Genomic DNA, 25,216 nt, shown 5'->3' on the forward strand with positions numbered 1-25,216 from the left:
TTATAGTTCTGATGTTTCTTGCAGCCCTTGCTTTGCTAAGGTATTTACTAATAAAATCCTCTGGCAAGGAAATACTGGAAGATATGACTATGACATACCTTTACAAATAATTTTATTCATCAGGATTTGACATTTGTTAGATTAGAAAGGAAAAGAGATCTGAAGGCCATTTATTCCGACTTTAATATGCAGCCCATTTACAAATGACTCTGGAATTCTTTTCATGGACTGAATATAAAACTGTAGTTTCTGTTGATGCCTTTCAAGAAACTCCACACTGTTATGCACACTTCAATGAAACTAATTTGGTCTTTCATCTACAAATCTCACAATGATTTTTTTTTAAAACCAAGTACAACAATCTTAAACTGATATGAGCCGGTCAAGCCATGTTTGTGGTTTCAGTCTCTAAAGCCATTTAAAAATAAATCCTTCAGGGAAGCATTTCGTGAGTTCCTTTTTTCATTATTTCCAGAGGCAAAAACTGGCAAGACAATTTATAATTCAATTTTGGCTAAATCCACAGCACCTAATATATATGTCAGACATGTCAACAGCAGGGTATTTTGGGGATAGGTGATAAATTGTACTGATTATAAGTGCTAGTTGTTCTTCCAAACATCATATCAAAAAATAGGCATAGATTATTAGCAAAATATAATGTATTGCTTAATTGAACATGAGAGATAATGACACTGGGAATATATTCACTCTCTTGAGACTAAAGTTAAATGTATAGGATTCCTATAAAGTTTTTGCTAACACTCATCTGGATTAAGGAAGGAAAGCCTGGGTTCCACAGAACTATCACTGACTGGTAGTCTTTCAGCAATCACATAGCTCTTAGAGCTGTAATAACTCTTTTGTGCCAAAACTGGGTTTACTGTGAAACCTGAAACATTAGCTTAATCGTCTGCTGGCTATGTCAGTGCATGCAAAGAGTATAAATATTGTTTTATAACATAATCTCCCCTAATCTGTTAAATTTCCTTTCAATATTTGTGCATATTTTCCTGTAAGATATATGCAACAAAACTGTTTATCAACAATGATGAGCAAAATCAAAACCTCCTCGAAAAGTCTCTTAGACTATAAAGATAAACTAGAGTCCTGAAAAACTAAAACAGACCCCTAACATATAAATGCATGCTCAAAGGTGCTTCTAATTATATTTATTAGACTAATTTCTCTGTGAAATGAAGATCGGTGCAAAAAATTATGTGCAACAGGAAATTTCTCTTGGTTAGAGCAAACTATGAGGTCTATTTACTTAGGTTTGCTAAAGTTAAGAAATATCACTCATAATCAGGTCGATCCAGTAAAGTGTGCTCCGTCGGAGCGCACTGTCACCCTGCTCTGGACGCGTGTTTTCCCTTACCCCTTATTCAGTAAGGGGAGGAAAACACGCGGCCCACCCGCGGCACCTAATAGCGCCCTCAACATGCAAATGCATGTTGATGGCCCTATTAGGTATGCCCGAGCGATCCAGTAAGTAAAATGTGCAGCCAAGCCGCACATTTTACTCTAAGAAATTAGCGCTGCCCAAAGGTCGGCGCTAATTTCTTCCGGCGCCAGGGAAGTGCACAGAAAAGCAGTAAAAACTGCTTTTCTGTGCACCCTCCGACTTAATATCATAGCGATATTAAGTCGGAGGTCCCCAAAAGTAAAAAAAGTAAAAAAAATAAAAATAAAAATTTGAATTCGGCCCGCGGCTGTCGGCCGAAAACCGGATGCTCAATTTTGCCGGCGTCCGGTTTCCGAGCCCGTGGCTGTCAGCGGGCTCGAGAACCGACGCCGGCAAAATTGAGCGTCAGCTGTCAAACCCGCTGACAGCCGCCGCTCCAGGCCAAAAGGAGGCGCTAGGGATGCGCTAGTGTCCCTAGCGCCTCCTTTTCCTCGTTTGCACCGCGTCAGCTCATTTGAATACTGAATCGCTCGCACCGGCCAAGGGCCGGTGCGTGCGTCGGGAGAGCGGGGCGTTCGTCCGCTCTCCCATGGACTTTACTGTATCGGGCTGTATGGAAGTTAATGCTTGCTTGATAAAAAAGTGAGTGTTTAGGAAATTTCCCAAATAGTGCATTGTGTGATATAACATCATGGTACGTGATATAACATTGCATCACATGTCATTTTGCCACTTCTTGCATTATTTTATCATGTCGTGCAATATTTCACTGCTTCTCTTGTTATTTTATCATATCATATGATATTTTTTTGGTTTATATAAGGCAGCCTCCTGCAGCTGCTCCTTTGAAGGTTTGTCAGTAATTAGTAGTGAGAAGAGTTTGGTGAGAGGTTAGAGGAGTTGATTTTGATTACCTGCATGCTGTGTCTTTGTCTTTTGCTTGTTTCTTCACTGTTTACATTTCCCTTTGTCTACTGTCTTTTCCTGTGTATAAAAGAAGTGTGAGAGTTTGTGTTTTGTTTCTCTTGTTTGTCTATTAATTTATGTTTAGAGAGTGGAAGAGAGGAGTGTGTGTGTATGAGAAATGTGAAGATGGAATGTGACAGCAGCAGGCATGATCATGACAGGTGTATGCATGGGGCGAGTGCTGGTAAGGAGGAAAGGAAAGAGGCAGTTCAGGAGAAGAGGGAGGGCTGGGAGTGGCAGAGGGAGAAGGGCAGGAGCATAAGAAGAGGGGAGAGTGGTGGGAGAGAGGCAAGGCAGAGGAGTAGAGACAGGGAGGGTGGGAGAGATAGGAGGTAGAAGGAAAGGGGAGAAGCACAGGCAGGAAAGTCCAGAAGGAGAAGCAAAGCAGGATAGGGACAGAGAGAGGACAGAGGGTAGGGCAGTAGCCAGAGCAGGATCAGATTGGGGGGAGGGCAAGAAGGAAATGGGATTGGGAATGAGAGTGAGGAAGGGAGTGGCACTACGCCTCCAGAATTGGCAACTCAACTGTCAGAGAGCCAAGTAGACAGCAGGCAGCATCTTCAGTATCGATGACAATGACCTGCCAATCCAGGGTGTTTTCAAAAATTATTTTCATGTTGTTTGGGAGCTAGGTAGCCAAGACCTCAAAGGGCATCATATGAAGGAAGACTGTGGATATGATCTATAGATGCAAGAGGTCCAAGATCCTCTTGCAATTTATTACAATCTGCTTGATATTAAACTACTCTGCATAATTTCGTGTAATCTACAAATTTTATCACTTCACTCATCGTACACCTTTCCAGATCATTTATAAATATATTAAAAAGCACTGGTCCAAGAACAGATCACTGAGGCACTCCACTTTTTAACTTTTTCCACTGTGAAAACAGAACATTTAATCCTACTCTCTGTTTTCTGTCTTTTAACCAGCTTGCAATCCTTCTATCCCATGACTTTTTAGTTTCTTAGAAACCTCTTAGGCGGGACTTTATTGAACACCTTCTGAAAATCATAATACACGACATCTACCTGTTCACCTTTGTCCACATATTTATTCACCCCTTCCAAAAAATGTAGGAGATTTGTGAGGCAAGATTTCCCTTGGGTAAATCCATGTTGGCTGTATCCCATCAAACTATGTCTATCTAAATGTTTTGTGGTTTTATTCTTTATAACAGTTTCCACGATTTTTCCCAGCACTGAAGTCAGGCTCACCAATCAATAGTTTCCTGGATCACTCCTGGATTCCTTTTGAAATATAGGGGATACATTGGCCATCTTCCAATCTTCAGGTACAATGGATAATTTTAATGATAGGCTACAAATTAATTGAAATAGGACTAAAATTTCATTTTTTAGTTCTTTCAGAACCCTGGGATGTATACCATCCGGTCCAGGTGATTTATACTTTTCTGTTTGTCGATCAGGCCTACCATATCTTCCAAGTTCACCGTGATTTGGTTCAGTTCATCTGAATCATCACCCATGAAAACCTTCTCTGGAATGGGTATCTCCCCAACATCCTCTTCAGTAAACATTGAAGCACTACATTATTTAATCTTTCTGCAATGGCCTTATATTCCCTAAGTGCCCCTTTAACCCCTTGATCATCTAATGGTCCAACCGACTCCCTCACAGGCTTTCTGCTTCTGATATATTTAAAAAGTGTTTATTGTGAATTTTTGCTCCTACAGTCTTTTCAAAGTCTCTCTTAACCTGTCTTATCAATGTCTTACATTTAACTTGCTAATGCTTATGCTTTATCATATTTTCTTCTGATGGATGCTTCTTCCAATTTTTAAATGAAGATCTTTTGGCTAAAATAGCATCTTTCACCTTTTCTTTTAACCATGACAGTAATTGTTTTCCCTTATACCTTTCTTAATGCATGGAATACATCTGTACTGTGCTTCTAGGATGGTATTTATTATCAATGTCCATACCTGTTGCACATGTTTTACTTTGTACCTGCATCTTTCAGTTTTTTCAACTATTTTTCTCATTTTATCAAAGTTTCCATATTCAAAGTTTAGAACTGGACACTAATTACAATCAAACAAAGCACAGGTATGGATACTTACTCTTCATTGCCCTCTCAACCTATATGTGTCAACTTGTGTTTATATTATCAGCCCAAACATTTAAGGGTATGTAACATTTTGAAGAGGACCATTTTATTATTTCCTTTATTGCTACGGTTTGTTTAATGATTGTGCTATTCTGTGATGCATAAAATAGTTTAATTTGAAACACATTAAAAAAAAAAGATTTTTGTCTGGTCATTCATGTTTTCTTAAAATGCTCACATCTTACAAATTCTGCCAGGGGTATGTAAATTTATGAGCACAAATGTATTTGTCTCTTCATCTTCCAAGACAGGGATGGGAAACTCCAGTCCTCGAGTGCCAGAAACAGGCCAGGTTTTCAGAATACTGACAATGAATATGCATGAGATAGATTTGCATGCAATGCCTCCATTGAACATAAGAACATAAGAAGTTGCCAAACTGGATCAGACCGAGGGACCAGCAAGCCCAGCATCCTGTTTCCAACAGTGGCCAATCCACGTTATAAGTGCCTGGCAAGTACCCAAACATTATGTAGATCCCATGCTAGTAATGCCAGTAATAGCAGCGGATATTCCCTAAGTCAACTCGATTAATAACAGTTAATGGGACTTCTACAGGAACTTATCCAAACCTTTTTTAAACCTGGCTACACTAACTGCCCTAACCATATCTTCTGGCAACAAATTCTAGAGCTTAATTGTACATTGAGTGGAAAAAATTTTTCTCTGATTTGTTTTAAATGTGCTACTTACTAACTTCATGGAGTACCCCCTAGTCCTTCCTTTATTGGAAAGAGTAAATCACCGATTCACAATTACCCATTCTAGACCTCTCATGATTCTATCACACTAGAACTCATTCTGTAGAGCTCTATATATTAAAAAAAAATCCCATTCTCTACCTGCTTAATGAAATATGGAGAACCCTACTCAGCTACTGGTGCCAGCAGCAGACTAAAGCACAGAGAGTGGGAGGGGGAAGTAAGGAATCAGGAGAGGATGAAAAAAGGAAGGCCCAGACTTAGAAACTCATGCAAGCTGCAGGGAGAAGCAGCAGTTTGAAATACTGAACAAGAGACCACCAGAGAACACTCAAAGGAGGGGCAGGGTGGCAGTTCATAGCCATCCCCTCTTCACTGAAATTGAAAATTAGAACAGAGAGCTCTTTGAAATTTTGTTTTAACTACAATGTAAGTTACACTAACACTTTTGCTTGAAATCCAGGACCAGGGTAACAGAAGGGCAGATTGAAGGAAAAAAATCAGCCAAGGGGATTTTTTCAAAATCAGCCCAAGGAGTATCAGTCTGCCTCCCTTGTGCACTTTCCCTGCAGGAAAAAAATCTCCAACATGCATATCACATTTTCCCCAAAATAAATTATATTTACATGCATTACTGTGGAGCCAGCCAGAAAAACCTGCAAAAAAGCACAGAAAGGACACTTGAAACCCATATCGCATTAGGCAAATTATAATGGATGTAGGCTTGACCCTGAGAAAGCCATGAGTAAACTTAATTATAATTACAATATAGTAAGCCTCCCATACTAAAACCATACTAACTGACAGCACCAAAACAGTGTCAACCCTACTTATGAAAAGGCAAAACTGCAAACATTTCACCAGGCCCTTTGAATATGAGGACATTTCCTTTCCATTTGTGCTCAGTTCTAATATAGTGTAATCTATCGTGAGTACTTCCAATGGATAAGTAACTTTAAACTAGTGTAGTTCTGCTCTGTCAGCAAGGGATACATCTTTTGCTATTTTTTAACCCAATTTTGGACATCTTGACTCATTATGGGCCAATAATAATCTTGATGGAGGCTCTTTAAAGAGTTGCCTGTTTTCACAGATGTCTGGCATAATCATGTTTATCTTCATATAGTTTGTATTTTTCTTGGGGATATAAATTAGTAAATGTTGGAACCATCCCTAGGATTTTGCTTTAGCCTATACCACAAGCTGTTTCTACTGACTAGACAATGTCTTTTCTTCCAAAGTTTGTTCTGATCATTGGTCCAGGGACATTCATCTGATGTTTCATTCTCATTCATGATTGGTATTATAAATTTTATCCCTTCTCCAGACACAAGCCATCTCTGGAAGGTCCATCTGCAAGCAGGTAAACCAACATAGTTTTATTTTTGTTACAAATGCTTAAATCCATTTTCATTCTCTGTAATTGCAATAGACAGACCCTTCCAGGTCTGTCTATTGCAATCATTCTCACACCTATACAATCCTATACATGTAGTTTGCCATGTAGGTCTCTCCAGTAATGTCTATCCTCCTCTGTGGAACTATTTGGGTATGTAGTCTATTCCTAGCTTCCCTGAATGACATGTCTGTAATGGTCACTACAGAGTATTTAGTCTACATTTACCTCTTACCTCCTCAAAATAGTAAACATTAGTGTAGCGAAGCCACAAACAAAGGTTGAGTTTGTAGAGAGAAACTTCTTGTATGCTTCCCCCATTACTAAACGTACTGCATAGGGAGACTAACATGAAGTGGACATTTCAACTCCAGCACAATTTCCAGCAGAAAAGGTATCATATAGATGTGCAGGTAGGAGCTCTATTCACTGCAGCTGGCAGCTGCAAGTTGTAACAAATCACTTCTATGTCCTCAAAGTTGTATTACCTGGAGAAATACAGGTATCTGATTTATGTATTGTAACAAGCATGAACTTCCCCCTTCTTACACTGGCTATTGTCCCTGGTAAGGACCAGCTTACTTCCACAAGGCTCCTAGCTTCTAATTTTCAAATCCCTTTATCAATGTACAAACACTTATAGCTCTGAAAGACCCATCTTTTATGGAGATCTGCCTGTCACAAGACTGGATTGCCCTGTGATCTATAAGACATGTAGGATTAAGTCCTATTTGAGGGCTCTCACACAAAAATTCCCAACTGAGAGGTATCAGGAATTATTTGTAGTTTCCATTACCTTGTCCCCTCACTTACCTACTGTTGGAACTGTGGACCCTTGAGCCGGCTTGAGAGCTGAAGTGTCCACTGAGGAAAGGCCCCCTAGTGACTCTCGTAGCCAGGAGGCGGTGCAAGACCAGGAGACCAGGAGACCAGGCAGGAGCTGCTTTTACCAGCCCTCGTTCCCCGCAGGTTGAGCCCTTGGGTGCCGGGGTTGGCAGGACTTAGGTGAAGATCTCTTAGTGAAGGAAAGTCCAGTAGACATTCCAAGTCAAGGCTGGTAGAGATCCAGAAGGATGGAGACAATCTAGGAGTCGAGGCGGGAAGCAGCGGTGCAACACAGTATACCAGGCTAGAAGTCAGGGCAGGCAGAAGACATGCAGGAGCCGGAGAACACGCCAGAGGTCAGAATGGCAGAAGACAGAAGAATCAGGATACCAAGACCAAAGTCAGAGTCGAGGAGACAACCAAAGGCAGGAACAGGAGGAGGAGTTAGATCCACTGGAGCAGGGAACACAGGAACTCAGGAACAGGCACTAGAACAAGGTGGAACACAGGAACGGATGCAGGAACAAGTAGGAACACTGGAACGCAGACTGGAACACAGGAACAAGCAACTAGCTACTCTCACGAGCTGACCTGTTGACAAGGCAAGGAAGAGAAGCAGGAAATGGGCTTAAATAGCCCCAGCCGATTATTGTCAGCGTTAGGGGCCGGGCCGAGGTTCCCGCCGCGGCCCCTTTAAATTCCCAGCTAGGCCGCACACTCGTGCCTAAGGGGGAGGAGCCAGGAAGCAGTCAGCAGTGTCTCCCTTGTGGGGAAAACACCGCAGCAAAGGCCCAGTGTGGCCTACCTGGCAGGGCTGCAGAGGAAGGGAACCAGCATCTGCCGGTTAAGGTAGGAGAACCCGGCTGTGGTGGTCCGCGGCGGGATTCCAACACCTACACCACCTGTAATAGTGATGACCCAGATACTACAAGCCTTTATACAGCTTAGTTATCACCTGAAGTTGGAATAAACTATAATTTCCATCTGCTGCTTCCCATCTAGGAAATCAATTACACAACACAGACTTTGTAGGGTAGATATAGCTATAGAGACCCCATTTAAACTCTTTGCCTAATATTTTCAAATACAAAAGAACACATACACTTTCCAAACGGATGGTTCATTTCTGAATGAAGGATCGCTTCCTTAAGGATAAAATATCAGGTATAAGGTTTAAAAGCAAAGGTCAAAACGTAAGAAATACAGGCTTCAGCTGATTGCTTCATCATTCACACATGTCTTGCTTTCCTTGACCCAAATATAGCTTTTGCATGTGGGTAAACTTCAGACTCCATGTCATCAGGGACAGGTAGAGATGGTTTATGTGTTACCCCCCCCAGTGAAAGCTATAGGGATAAAACACCGGGACTGGTTCTATTTGTGATTACATGGATCCTACAGCTAACTCTTAATGGACCAATTATACACATGCTGATAAGAAAATCTATGCATATACCATAACTATTCTGTGATAGAACTGTATATGTTCTAACAATCTAGGTGACATACTTACTAGAGATGTAATCGGAACCGGAATTGGTTCGGATTCCGGTTCCGAATTCACATGTGGGATTTTTCAATCGGGCCCGATCGCGGTTTTGTTTATCGGCTGCGCCCCAGCCGATAAACAAAAAACCCACCCTGACCCTTTAAAAGTAACCCCTTACGCTTTCCCCCACCCTCCCGACCCCCAAAAAACTTTTTACAGGTACCTGGTGGTCCGTGGGGGTCCCGGGAGCGATCTCCCGTGATCTCCCACTCCGGGCCGGTCCTCCCGCTCCTGGCCGTCGGCTGCCACTAATCAAAATGGCGCCGATGGCCCTTTGCCCTTACCATGTGACAGGGTATCCGTGCCATTGGCCAGATCCTGATACATGGTAGGAGCACTGGATGGCTGGCGCCATCTTGTGCTCCTACCATGTGACAGGGGCTGACCAATGGCACCGATAGCCCCTGTGACATAGTAAGGGCAAAGGCTATCGGCGCCATTTGAATACTGGCAGCCGACGGTCTGAGTGCAGGAGGTCACTCCCGGACCCCGCTGGACTTTTGACAAGTCTTGTGGGGTCAGGAGGGTCCCCCAAGACTTGCCAAAAGCCTGGTGGTCCAGCGGGGGTCCGGGAGTGATCTCCTGCACTCGGGCCATTGGCTGCCAGTAATCAAAATGGCGCCGATAGCCTTTGCCCTTACTATGTCACAGGGGCTACCGGTGCCATTGGTCAGCCCCTGTCACATGGTAGGAGCACAAGATGGCACCGGCCATCCAGTACTCCTACCATGTGACAGGATCCGGCCAATGGCACGGATACCCTATCACATGGTAAGGGCAAAGGGCCATCGGCGCCATTTTGATTAGTGTCAGCCGACGGCCCGGGAGGACAGCCCGGAGCGGGAGATCGCGGGAGATCACGGGAGATCGTGGGAGATCGCTCCCGGGACCCCCACTGGACCACCAGGTACCTGTAAAATGTTTTTTGGAGGGTCGGGAGGGTCGGGAGGGTGGGGGAAGCTTAGGGGTTACTTTTAAAGGGTCGGGTGGGTTTAGGGGTTATTTTTGTGTGCTGTTTTTCCTGCCCTCCCCAAGAACGATAAGGGAACCCCCACGATCAATATTGTGGGGTTTTCCTATCGTTTTGGGGGAGCCCCCGATTTCTGACGATTTTGAAAATATCGACGATATTTTCAATCGTCCGAAGCCCGATTCACATCCCTATAACTTACATTGAACTTTCAATATCTATTTTTAAAAATTCACACATAATTTATATGCACATAAACTTACTTTTTACATGTACATGCAGGTATAAAAGGTTTGTTTTCAGTATCAGTCTACCTAATTGCACTATGTGTGGAAGGATATGAGCCTTTCTGAGGAAGCCTAACTTCCAGCCAAGGAAGGTAGATTTTCTTGTCTAAGAAGTAATGATGGATCAGAGTATTCTGTATGGGAAGGAGTCCAGGAGAGTGGGCTTATACAGGAAAGAAAAGATCCATCACAAGGTCAATCAGTCTTCCACAATAATCAAAGTGTTTAAAACCCGAGCCACAAGTGACGAGAGCTCTGATGCTAGGTGAAGCAGAAGTAGGCCAGAATGAGGGCAGAGGGGCCTGCAGGCCATATCACCTTCTCTGCAGCATAATGGATTGTCCTCAGCACCATTTGAGAGGCAGCTGTAAGAAGGGTGGAAGAGCTGTACACCTTGCATCCTGAAGGCCATCAAGATAAGCAGTTTATAAAGGAAAGGCATATAAATGCTTATATCAATGAGTATAATAATGTCTGCTACCAAAGTTGAATATAAGTTGCCCTGTCCAGTTCATGTCCTGGGCATGTGGGCATACAAGGAAGGTCATGGACCACAAAAGGCCAGATTTATTTATTTATTTTATTTATTTAAAAACTTTTATATACCGGTATTAGTATGCATACATCATACCGGTTTACAATGTAACTTTAAAGGTAGAAATTACAATGAACAGGGAGGGCGAACAAGGAGGAGTATACAAAGAGCAGGAGGTGGAGGAATTAAAGCAATAAATAAAAACTGCAACGGACTATTTACAGGAATATACAAGGCGTAGGCAAGATACTTGCAGAAGTCGGTGTACTTCAGATGACCTGGATTCTTGAACAGGAGAAGAAAACATAGAATTTCAAGTCCATAAGGGTTTTGTACTCACAGGGGCTCTTCCTGCTCACTAGTCAATCTGTCCAAAAACACATTCTCCACATGTGTGCATTTGTTGAAAATAAAATGTTTAATGACAGATGGCAGGAAAATGAATGTCCAAACATGAAACACTTCTGAATAGTGTTCCAACAGTATCTCAAGCCAAACGGAAACTTTTATTTTCACCTCCTCATCTCAAAACAGATCAAGTCTTTGGGACAGGTGCCACTTCCATCCTCAACACCCACCCTCCACCCCCAGTGAATGTTTGGTAGCTGAAATCTTTTCCTCCTAGGTCTTTTTTTTTTTTCTTTCTCCCTCCTTATAGTTTCGGGCTGCTTGTAGCTCATTCAGACTCTGACTCCGGTAAATTTTCCTTAGTAGCATGCCCTTCCTCTTGCACCTTCCAGTTCACTAATTACCGGCTCATACGACCCTCTTTCTTTCTTCACTTTGCAGGATTTCCTGCAATTCTGATCCTAAAACCCTCAACTCTTCTCTGAGCCTTCTCTGTGAAGATTTTGGTCATATGCTGCCATTCAGAGAAGACATAGATCCAACCTTAAGCAGAACTCCAGATCTTATAATCACCTCTTTGTTTCTGCCCTCCACCCATATCTGGAAAGGGTTTGATACTCTCCTAACAACCCTCTCAATGGGAAGTGTTGCTCCTTCTTAGCACACACTATGCTGACATCAGACAAGCAAGGTCTAGTGAGATCTCTGTTGTACTGTAACTGAGGGCACCCAGACCTGCTGAAATCACATGTAGCATGTTTGTAAGGGACTGGGTCATTTCCTTCAGGCAGAAATTGGGTACTCCCTTGCATATAGATATGTAAATTTTGGGAGATATGAAAGGGTACACAAGGCTTATAGGGCCAGCATTCGAGAGCTAACTAATATGTAAGTATTCTCCCTGTCCATGTCTGCTGGTGTTTTAAAAGTGGTTCATAGTAGCTTTCTCTCTCATGGGAATGCTAGATTAATATTTATATATTTATTTATTTATTTATAAGATCTTAATATTCCGCACTCATTTCCAAACAAATTGTTTGCGGTGGATCACAACAAAAACATACATACAATTGAAATACAGTGAATTAATATGTATAACTAAAACAACAGATTAAAACAACACATAAAAGCTTCTTTAAAAAGGTGAGTTTTCAGCATCTTCATAAATTTTGTATAATCGTTTATCAAACGTTTATCTAGTGGAAGCTCATTCCACAATCTTGGTGCTATACAATAAAATGCCCATTTCAATGTTTGACTCCTGCACACTTCACTAACAATTGAAAGTGTTAGTAACTGCTGCAATTCATAGTGTAATAGTTTGTAGAGTAGCAGGAGGTGCTAGAGTAGGGTCCATGGAACTGTTTGTTTGCCAAAAAAGAAGGTCTAATTAATGTGAAAAGAAAAACACATAGGGGTAGATTTTTTTAAAAAGCGAGATCGCGTACTTTTGTTCGTGCAGCAGGAGCAAACAAAAGTACGCTGGATTTTATAAGATACGCGCATACCCGCGTATCTTATAAAATCTGGATCGGCGCGCGCAAGGCTGCCGATTTTGGGCAGCCTGCGCGCGCCGAGCCGCGCAGCCTGCCCTCCGTTCCCTCCAAGGCCGCCTGCAAAATCGGAGCGGCCTCGGAGCGAACTTTCTTTCACCCTCCCCTCACCTTCCCCACCCTTCCCCTACCTAACCCCCCCCCCCCCCCCGGCCCTATCTAAACCCCCCCTTACCTTTGTCCTTCAATTTACGCCTGCTAGAAGCAGGCGTAAATTGAAGGACATGGACCCTACTCTAGCACCTCCTGCTACTCTACAAACTATTACACTATGAATTGCAGCAGTTACTAACACTTTCAATTGGTTAGTGAAGTGTGCAGGAGTCCAAACATTGACTCCTGCACACTTCACTAACACTTCACTAACACTGCACAGGGGTGGGGCCGAATGACGCCCCCGAAACGCTGCGTCATTCGGCCCCACCCCTGACATGCCCCCGACATGCCCCCTTCAAAAAAACCCCGGGACTTACACGCATCCCGGGGCTCTGCGCGCTCCGGTGGCCTATGCAAAATAGGCGCGCCGGCGCACGAGGGCCCTGCTCGCGTAAATCCGGGCGGATTTATGCGAGCAGGGCTTTTAAAATCCGCCCGATATAGCATAAATATTAAAAGTATCTATACTTTTCCTTTTTACAGAGGAGGAGCCCAATGCTCCAGGATCCAGTGGCCTCTGAGGCAAAGTGGGTTCATGGGTCCTGCCCATAAGTCTAGAAGAAGACAGTGAGGAGGAGGAGGAGGGGGCCAGCAGATGAGCACACATCTGCAGAGCAACACCACACTGCCATGGAGGAGGAGGAGATCCAGCCAACTAATACCTAGTCATGCACATTGGACATTTAGAGGCATGCAGTTGATGAGGGAAGAGTCAGTCAAGTGGAGGAAGACATCTTCTCAGAAAAGAGGAGATGCAGTCCACTGCAGCAGAGTATTCTGCAATTCAATGCTAGATTAGCAGAGGAGATAGCAGGCCTCAGGCAGGAAATCCAGAGCCTGAAGAATGTGGTCCTGTATGGGATGCAGGACAAATGGTGAGAGCTGAGGGACATGTGTAAGGAAATGCAGGCCCAGACTAAAGCGTGGAGGGGGATACTGCAGCATATGACATTCTATCAGCTGCTGCCACCATGGTGTTATGGTTTTGAAGTGTTTGGTGGATTCTTAGGTGCTGCAGTGATGGCCACTCCCACAGGGAGGAGCCCCGCAGGGAACTGCAGAACCAAGTTAGACTCAGATGCACAAACACAGAGATAGTTTTTATTGTACAGCTTGTACAGTTCACCAGAGGTGGCAGTAGTGAGTAGATTCCTGCAGCAGCAGTCTTGGGTCCTCAGCTAAGGAGACCCATCCCACAATGGTGGTATAGGAAAATCTGATGCAGATTTTCAATGAGGAGCTATAGGTGAGGCAGACTGGTAGTTGTTAGATTACTCACACTCTTGTAGCTGTAGTGGTGGAGTTCCCAGCAGGTAGATGTAATAGTAGCAGGTACCAAGGTAGACAACTCAGGCCCTCGAGGAGCGAGTACCTGGATATTGGATAGGCACCTGGAAAGAAGCATAGGGCCCCCGAGGAGCGGGTACCCAAGTTAGTAGTGCCTGGAGGGCAGAGAGAGCTTCCAGCAGCAGCGGCGGATCAGCTTAGACCGGACGAATCCAATCCTTGCTAACTCAAAGTCAGTCAGCAAATGGACAGGCTAAATACCCGGATGTTGTGACGTCACTCGAGGGGAATGCCCCTGAGGTTCACGCCAACTTTGGAATAAAGACATGGGTAGCACGTGCGCGCACCCTAGGAGGCCTTCAGGTGAATCATGGCGGAATGCTTTGCCATAGCCATTCCGGGGACACTGGGGAGTGCAGCAAGCAGATGTGGCGGTCCACCATTTTCCTGAGGCTGGTGGAGAAAGTGAATATGAGGTGAGGCATGTGGGACGAAGCCATCTGAGTCCGACAGATGCAACATTACCCCCCTTCAAAATAACTCCTCCAGACCCCCTACCTGGTCTTGGTTTCCGAGGATGCGATCGATGATACTGATTCAGCATCTCTTTGTCCATGATATTAGCCATAGGTTCCCACGAGTTATTTTCTGGTCCATAGGCCTCCCATGAACAGGATGTATTCCCAAACTCTCCTCTTTCCTTATATCAAGTATTGCATCAACTTTGTACTCAATGTCCTCTTCTGCATCAACAGGAGGGGGATCTGGTGTCTTGGTGCTGAATTTGTTGAGAATGAGATGTGAAACACGTTATGGATCTTCATTGCTGGGGGAAGTCTGAGACTGTAGGAGAGGTTGCCCAGACGTTGGATGATGGGAAATTGTCCGACATAGCATGGAGTGAAGCAAACTGATGGTAGCTTGAATCTAAGGTGTTTTGTAGATAGCCAGACTTTATCACCAGGCTTGAAGTCAGGAGCCTTACAGTGATGAGCGTCATAGCCCCTTTTAGCTCGGATTCCAGCTTTAATGAGCATCTCTTTGGTCTTCTTCCAAAGTTGTTGAATCTCATCGGCAGTAGCTTGAGCTGCCGGGGACGGCACTGACAGCGGAAGTGGCAAAGGTGGTGAAGGTAGTCGTCCATATACAACTTCGAAGGGTGTTGATCCAATAGATGTTGCTAGATGGGAGTTGATAAAACTCGGCCCATGGTAACAGTTCAGCACAGTCATTCTGAGGTGAACCAACATAGGCATGGAGGAACTGCTTGAGGGTACGGTTCATCCTCTCAGTTTGACCATTTGATTGAGGATGGTAAGATGAAGTGAAGTAGAGAGTGATATCAAACTTCTTCCACAAAGCCTTCCAGAATTTGGCTGTGAATTGTACACCTCTATCTGAAATGATGTGTTTAGGCATGCCATGCAGGTGGAAAATGTGGCTGATGAAAATCTTTGCAAGTTCACTAGCAGTTGGTAAGCAAGGAAGCGCCACAAAGTGAGCCATCTTTGAGAAATGATCCACTGTTACCCAGATGGTATTGTTGCCTCCAAAGAGTGGTAATTCCACCATAAATTCTGTGGCAATGTCAGTCCAGGGCTCTTCTGGTACTGGCAAGGGTTGTGTAGCTGGCCCCAAGGATGTCTGGGCGGAGGTTTCTGTCTGGCACAGTTGGTACAGGCCGCTACATAAGCAAAAGTGTCTTCTTTCATAGACGGCCACCAGTAGTATTGTTGTAGCTTCGCCAGCGTTCTCCGATGACTGGGATGTCCAGCCAATTTAGAGTTGTGAGCCCACGCTAGTTGTTTCTTTCAGAGGTTGGTAGGCACAATAGTCTTGCCCGAGGGCACTGGGTGAGGAGTAGAAAGAAAGAATTACTCTGTCTGGTTTAATGATATGTTGCGGAGTATCAGGTACATCTTCAGATATGAAGGAGTGAGATAGGGCATCCGCTCTGATGTTTTTATCTCCAGGTCGGTATTTCAAGTCAAAATCAAACGTGTTAAAGAACAGGGACCAACTCACCTGTTTATGATTGAGGCGCTGGGCATGGCGAAGGAATTCTAGGTTTTTATGATCTGTAAAACCCGTGATTTGATGTTGAGCACCTTCAAGCCAGAGACGCCACTCCTTGAACGCCATCTTTATCGCCAGTAGCTCTTTATCTCCAATGTCATAGTTTCTTTCTGCCAGCGTGAAGCATCTGGAGAAAAGGAACATGGACGTAGGATCTTGGAGTCACTGGTCTGACTTAGCACAGCCCCTACGCCAATATCTGAGGTGTTAACCTCCACGATGAAGGGGCATGCAGGATTCGGATGATGGAGACATGGCTTAGTAGAGAAAGCATACTTCAGCTTTTGAAATGCAGTGACAGCCTCTGTAGACCAATTGGCAACATTGGCACCTTTCTTTGTCAGAGCTGTTAATGGCACAGTTAGTGAGGAGTAATTCTTTATGAAGGTTCTGTAGTAATTGGTGAATCCCAGAAATTGTCTAAGAGCTTTTAGACCAGTGGGTTGAGTCCATTTCTGAATGCTCTCAAGCTTTTGAGGATCCATTTGGAACCCTTTGTTAGACACTATGTACCCTAAGAAAGGTACAGATTCCTTGTGGAATTCGCATTTGGACAGCTTTGTGTATAGCCGATTCTCCCGCAGTCTCTGTAAAACCTTCTTGACATCCTCCTTGTGGGTATTCAGGTCTTGAGAGAATATCAGGATGTCGTCTAGGTATACAATGACACAATGGTAGAGTAGATCATGCAGGATGTTGTTCATCATGTTTTGGAAGACAGCTGGGGCATTGCCCAAGCCGAAGGGCATCACTAAGTACTCAAAGTGTCCATCCCTGGTATTAAACGCTGTCTTCCATTCGTCACCTGAATGAATATGAACAAGGTTATATGCTCCTTTAAGATCAAGCTTGGAGAATATCTTGGCTCCCTGTAGTCGGTCAAATAGCTCTTAGATGAGTGGTAAGGGATAGCGGTCTTTGACCGTGATCTCGTTTAGACCACGATAATCAATGCATGGACGTAAGTTTCCGCCCTTCTTCCCCACAAAGAAGAAGCCTGCCCCAGCAGGAGATTTGGATGGCCTTATGAAACCCTTTTGACCACACCCCAACTCACCCCAATACATCCACTTTTTTCACACATAAATTTGCTTGCAAAGATGGATATATGAGTGTCGTTATGGTTCTCTGAAAATAGATGCTTAGAGCCACCAGCTGTAGAGAAAACAAACTTATTTTATTAAAATGCTACAAAATAATATAAAAAAGCACTGACAATTAATAATATATCACACCATCAATCAAAATATACCATATAGTGACATATGATTCATTCTAAACCTTTATTTTAATATCAAAAAGTTTTACAATAGAAAATATTTTAAAATCTTTTTTAACTTCAAATATACAAAGGGAATACATATATAAAACTAACATATACTACTTAAAAAGACATTCATACTTCCATCCACACATAAATATTTAAAAACATATTTATGATCTTTTATTTCGTATTGAAATTTCTTTTCCGTTGTTACCAACGATAACAGTCTCTTCTTTTTTCAATAATAATCTCAAGAACAGTTATAATCTTCTCTTGTGTAGTGAAATTTTTTCATAGTTACCAACGATAACAATCTCTTCACTTTTAAGTTCTTATAATACTTTCATACTCTCAACATATTTCACCTTCCCAAGGCTTCTTCAGGAGAGCATAATTACATTCACTCCTGCTCATATATCTTCTATACGGTCCTCCCAAATATTCCCGTGTATATTTTTCCTACAATAATGATACATTTAAATAACAAAATTTACACATCACATTTTTCAAAAAAACATGTTTTAGAAAAATTATTTCTTAACCATTATATGTGCGCCAAAATTCCATGGACGCACATATAAAAATACCCAACTCAATTCCCGATTTCCATTTTATCGAAACATCTCCCACAGAGGAGCTACATTTCCAATTCTCGCATATTTCTTCTTCTCATTTTATCTACAAAAATTAAACACAACCCATGTTCTTCATCAACCTCACCCCAAAAAATATCAGAAAAAAACTATGTATGAGGAGTTGAAAGAAAAGCTTACTGCACCAACATCATAAAGACATTCGCAGTCCTTCAGCATCTTACCGCCATGTTTCTCAAGCGGTTTAAAAGGAATAACAAAACTCCACCTCATATCACTCTTTTTAAGGATGTCAGAGCAAATCCAAACTTAGACATTTAAAAACACGCCATCCAATCAATTTTATCATTCAATCCAGTCGGCAACAAGGTCCTCAAAGAGAAATCCATCTCTGCTTTGCCTGTAACAACATCTTATTCACGTCATCACCTCACCTGCTTTGAATCTCCTATATCACAAAAAACCAGAGGACCTCAACCAAATGCTGACACATTCATGCCAGTGTTTCACCAGCGGGGCAGTTTCAACTCCATTGCGTATCCTACTGCAATGTTCTGATATCCGGTATTGATTTTTCTTAATGTTTTTCCTACATAAAATAAGTCATACAGACACTTTATTATATAAACTACTGAAGCCGACTGACAGGTGGTTAATGATCTTAAAAAGATTTTTAGTCCAGAGACCGGATGAAAAAAATGTATTGTCAAACATAGCTTACATGCATTACAATTATTACATGGGTTATGTTCACCCATTAAGCTACCTGTAATCTCTCTGGGGACTGAATCTGAATGCAGAAGCATCTCTCAAATTTTTAGACCTTCGAAACGTGAACATTTGGGGATCTTTCAAGCCCAAAAAACCACTTACCAAATGCCAATGATCTTTAATAATAATTTGGATTAAATTGCTCACTCTATTGGAGTGGGGCAATACACATACCAATGATGGAGATTCCTCAGTCTTTCGAGGAGTCAATAAAAGATCATGATTTATATATCTTGCTCTTTTATAGGCCTGTTTTACTACCCGTTCCGTGTACCCCCTTGCACTGAATCTTTCTCGCAAATCACTGGCATGTTTTTTAAAAACCACCACATCAGAACAGATCCTCCTCACCCTGAAAAATTGACTCAGTGGGATATTCTCTCTTATATGTTTCAGATGAAAACTTATAAAATACAATAACCCATTTCTGTCTGTGACTTTTCAAGGTAACTTGGTTGTAAAAATCCCATTATCTTTATAAACCTTCATGTCTAGAAAAGGAACACAATTTGAAGTTCACTTGTGATATTCAGATGGACAGTTTTAACTCTCAAGTAAAACTACTATTAAAATTATTTGATAATATTAGTCAACCACTTGTCTTGTATAAGAGTAAGGTGTGGGGTCTATCATTAACCCAAAACTTCAGAATAGGACAGAACCCTAATTAACACAGTAACATGGTAATGATGGCAGAAAAAGACCAAATAGTCCATCCAGTCTGTCCAGCAAGTTTTTAATGGTAGTAGTATGTGCCACTCCATGCAAGTTACCCTCATACATTTTTTTAAGATTATTATCTTTGCAAACAAAACTAAGCAACTGCCAAACCCATAACAAAATTTACTGCTAGCAACATTTTTTCAGGATGAGCAGCCTTGATAATTTAGACAATGCAGCTTCTTGAACATGCTTTGCTTTTGCGCTTGGCCATTGAAGCAGTCCTGTACTTTTTCCCTAATATCCGTGTATCAGTACCCTGGACTATAAAAGTCAGGGCCCAGCTGTTACGATGTGTGGGTACCAATGGAACAGGGTCATAGTCTTACCTTCAACTTGAAGGCTGAACGGATAAAGAGTAGCATCAGGGTTTGACCCTGACCAATCCACGATCCTGCAAACGTCTGATATAGATGAGAGACCAACCAACCCTAATCCAGGCAGCGATCGAGGCAGGCAGCTAACACTCCAAGTCCAGGCAGGGTTCAGGGCAGGTGGCAGGCAATCCAAATCCAAAGTCCAAGTAGGGGGTCAAGACAGGCAGCAGACAAACCAAATCCAAAGTCCAAGCAGGGATCGAGGCAAACACGAAGAGATTCACAGTGACACCAGCACAAGCAAGCCTGTGGCTGAGGCAGGGAAATGCTGCAGAAGTGGCATTTAAATCTCCAAAGTTCCCACTCTCAGCACGGGATCTTCTAGCGAGAACACTCAACATGATGGGGGGGAAGAGCCACAATGGAGCGCGTATCCTGTCTTGCTCCTTTCTGAGGATGCCACCACTGCCCTTTGCTTCCTAACAGTACCTCCTCCACAAAGTTCTGTTTCTGTCTCCTTGGCCTAGGCTTGAAAGGAAAATGTTGATGGAATTCACAAATTAGCTGAAGAGCTTGAATGTTACTAGTGGGCTCCAGAGAGTTCTCCTCCAGGCCATAGCCTTTCCAGGAAATCAGATATTGTAGTTCCTTTCTTCCTTGCCTAACATCCAAGATCTCTTCTAATTCATATTGTGTGTCATTATCTAATATTGTAGGTGACGATTGTTTTGGCTTTTCAGTAGGCCAGGATAGAATTATAGGTTTAAGAAAAGATACATGGAATACATCGTGGATTTGAAGAGTTGAAGGTAATCGGAGTTTATATGTGACATTTCCAATTCATCTTTCAACTGGAAATGGACCCACAAATCACACAGCAAACTTTAATGAAGTCATCCGTAATCTGAGGTTGCCGGTACTTAACCATAATAACTCTCCTGGATGGAACTGTGGGGCTGGTCATCATTTTTTATCTGTCTGTTTCTTAGGACAAACTGTGGCCTGCTGCAAAAATCTACAAGTATTCTGCCATAATCCAATTAATTCTTGAGAAGCAAGATCGACCGCTGGGTAGCAAGAGGTTGTGGAAACGGGTAATGGTACTCGAGGATGCCGTCTGAAAACAAAATAAAAGGGCGAAGTTCCTGTGGCCTGGTTAACATGGTTATTATGACAAATCTTGGCCCATAAGAGTAGTGAGGACCAATCATCCTAATGTTGATTCACATAACATCGTAAACATGTTTGTTTTTTTAAAATAATTTATTCTTTATTAATTTTTCAAGTCATTACAAAGTAAAATCACATTTATTATGCTTAATACAGGAAAATTATTACAGCAGCCCTAAATTCCCTTAAAACATAACAAATATTTCAAAAACACTGCTATAATGATCATATAATGTGGGGGCCTTTCATCCAATAATAATAACATTAAGTAACAGAGACAGGGAGAGTAATTCTACTATCTTATTGATACCTTGTTCTCTAAACAAACCTGACTCTTATCCCTCAGAAAATTTTCCAAATGAAATGGTTGAGAAAAAATAAATGTTTTCCCTTGATAATTAATAAAACATTTACTGGGGTACTTTTAAAAAAAAGTTGCCCCAAGTTCTAATGCTCTATTTTTTAGGGCCAAAAACATGTTTTAAGTGACTGATTAGTTCGCCAGTCCATTAGTTTGTGGATGGTATGCTGAGGGAAAATCAAGTTGAATCCTGAATTTTTTACAAAGGCCCTTCCAGTAGCGTGCGCTAAAATGGACTACTCTATCTGATAAGATGTGTTGAAGAAGTCCGTGGATTTGAATGATATGTTGAGCAAACAATCGTGCTAATTCTGGAGCTGATGGTAATCCAGGGAGTGCAATGAAGTGGGCCATTTTTTAATAACGATCTACCACTACCCAGATAGTATTATTCCCTTCTGAGGGAGGCAGATCCATGATGAAATCTGAGTCCAAGGTCTCTCGGGTACTGGTAACGGTTGGAGTTAGCCCCAGGGCATCCCAACAGAGAGGTTCCAATAAAAGCAAATGTAGTCCATGTGCCTATATGTAAAAAAATCACCAAAGCTAATGATTTCCAAATTATCCCTAATAACTGAAAAGCAGGTTGTTAATACAAACAAAAAACAAACTTTGAAATATCTGTATGCCAATGCCAGAAGTCTAAGAAGTAAGATGGGAGAGTTAGAGTGTATAGCAATAAATAATGAGATTGACATAATTGGCATCACAGAGACTTGGTGGAAGGAGGATAACCAATGGGACAGTGCTATATCAGGGTCCAAATTATATCGCAATGATAGAGAGGATCAACTTGATGAGGGTGTGGCACTTTATGTCTGGTAGAGTATAGAGTCCAACAGGATAAAGATCATACAAGAGAATAAATGCTCAGTAGAATCTATATGGGTAGATATCCCATGTGTGTTGGGTAAGAGTATAGTGATAGGAGTATACTACCGTCCACCTGGACAAAATGGTCAGACAGATGATGAAATGCTAAGAGAAATCAGGGGAGCTAACCAATTTGGCAGTGCAATAATAATGGGAGATTTCAATTACCCCAATATTGACTGTTTAAATGTAATATCAGGACTTGCTAGAGACATAAAGCTCCTGAATGTAATAAATAGCTGCTTTGTGGAGCAATTGGTTCAGGAACCAACAAGAGAGGGAGTTATTTTAGATTTAATTCTTAGTGGAATGCAGGATTTGGTGAGAGAGGTAACTGTGGTGGGGCCACTTGGCAACAGTGATCATAACATGATCAAATTTAAACTAATAACTGGAAGGGGGACAATAAGTAAATCTGCAGCTCTAACACTAAACTTTCAAAAGGGAAACTTTGATAAAATGAGGAAAATAGAAAAGAACTGAAAGGTTCAGATGCAAAAATACAAACCTAGAGGTGCAGTCCATATTATTATTATTATTTATAAGCTTTTATATACCGATGTTCATGAAAACATATCACATCGGTTTACATATAACTCAAGATTGGAAAATACATCGAAACAGGGTGATTTCAACAGGATAAAACAGGGTGAAAGTATAAAGCGAATCACGAAAAATAACATGGGGTGGGAGAGCGGAAAGAAAGCAAGGCAACCATATGTACAGCAGAAAGATTGGGTAACGATCATTTAAATTAAATTAGTGAGTGTTATGAGGCATAAAGTCAGAGAGCAAGCTTAGGATCTTCAGGGAAATACTTGACCGAAGTATTTCCTGAACGTCCATTGGCAGGATTCTTGGCGAATATGAGGTGGTAGAGCGTTCCATTGAGCAGGACCAGCGGTGGTGAGAGCACGTTTTCTAAGAGAGGACTTGGCCGGGGGAGTGTAGAGTGAACCTTTGTATACTAATCTTATTGGTCTGGCAGACGTGTGATGTTGACAAGGGAACTTTAAGTCGAGAGAGGATTGTAGGTGAATGGTCTTGTAAATCAGCATAAGAACTTGTGAAGGATTCTGAATTTAATCGGTAGCCAGTGTAAATTTTTAAGAACGGGGGACACATGCTCTCCTCTGTTAGTATTAGTCAGGGTTCTTGCGGTGGAGTTCTGAAGCATTTGTAAGGGTCTGGTGGTTGATGTGGGAAGGCCGAGTAGAAGGGAATTACAGTGGTCTATTTTTGAAAATATGATGGCTTGGAGTACCGAGCGGAAATCGTATGTATTCCACACATTAAGAAAGGTGGAAGGAAGGCAAAACAATTGCTGTCATGGTTAAAAGGTGAGGTGAAAGAGGCTATTTTAGCCAAAAATCATCCTTCAACATTTGGAAGAAGGATCCATCTGAAGAAAATAGGATAAAACATAAGCATTGTCAAGTTAAGAGTAAAACATTGATAAGACAGGCGAAGCGAGAATTTGAAATGAAGTTGGCCATAGAGGCAAACATTCATAATAAAAACTTTTTAAAATATATCCGAAGCAAGAAACTTGTGAGGGCGTCAGTTGGACCGATAGATGACCAAGGGGCTAAAGGGGCTCTTAGGGAAGATAAGGCCATTGCAGAAAGATTAAATTAATTATTTGCTTCCATGTTTACTAATGAGGATGTTGGAGAGATACCAGTTCTGGAGATGGTTTTCAAAGGTGATGAGTCAGATGAACTGAATCAAATCACTGTGAACCTGGAAGATGTAGTAGGCCAGATTGACAAACTAAGAGTAGCAAATCACCTGGACCGGATGGAATGCAACCTAGGGTACTGAAGGAACTAAAAAATGAAATTTCTGATCTATTAGTTAAAATTTGTAACCTATCATTAAAATCATCCATTGTACCTGAAGACTGGAGGGTGGCCAATGTAACCCCAATATTTAAAAAGGGCTCCAGGGGCGATCCAGGTAACTAATATAGACCAGTGAGCCTGACTTCAGTGCTGAGAAAAATAGTGGAAACTATTCTAAAGATCAAAATCGTAGAGCATATAGAAAGACATGGTTTAATGAAACACCGTCAACATGGATTTACCCAAGTGAAGTCTTGCCTAACAAATCTGCTTCATTTTTTTGAAGGGGTTAATAAACATGTGGATAAAGTGAACCGGTAGATGTGGTGTATTTGGATTTTCAGAAGGCGTTTGACAAAGTCCCTCATGAGAGGCTTCTAAGAAAACTAAAAAGTCATGCGATAGGAGGCGATGTCCTTTCATGGATTACAAACTGGTAAGACAGGAAACAGAGAGTAGGATTAAATGGTCATTTTTCTCAGTGGAAAAGGGTAAACAATGGAGTGCCTCAGGGATCTGTACTTTGACCGGTGCTTTTCAATATATATATAAATGATCTGGAAAGGAATACAATGAGTGAGGTTATCAAATTTTCAGACGATACAAAATTATTCAGAGTAGTTAAATCACAAGCAGATTGTGATACATTACAGGAAGACCTTGCAAGACTGGAAGATTGGGCATCCAAATGGCAGATGAAATTTAATATGGACAAGTGTAAGGTGTTGCATATAGGGAAAAATAACCCTTGCTGTAGTTACACGTTGTTAGGTTCCATATAGGGAGCTACTAGGGATGTGAATCGTTTTTTGACGATTAAAAAAATCATACGATATTTGTTAAATCGTCAAAAATCGTTAGAATGTGCGATACAATTGAAATTCCCCTGATTTATCGTGAAAAATCGTAAATTGGGGATTTGGGGGGAGGGCGGGAAAACCAGCACACCAAAACAACCCCTAAACCCACCCCGACCCTTTAGAACTAAACCCTTACCTTCCCCCACCCTCCTGAACCCCCCCCCCCCCAAACTTTTTACGAGTACCTGGTGGTCCAGTGGAAGCCCCGGGACCGATCTCCCGCTCTCGGGCCATTGGCGCCATTTTGATGCCACTAAT

This window comes from Rhinatrema bivittatum, chromosome 1, assembly GCF_901001135.1.
Source record: "Rhinatrema bivittatum chromosome 1, aRhiBiv1.1, whole genome shotgun sequence".
In the NCBI taxonomy this organism is placed as follows: domain Eukaryota; kingdom Metazoa; phylum Chordata; class Amphibia; order Gymnophiona; family Rhinatrematidae; genus Rhinatrema; species Rhinatrema bivittatum.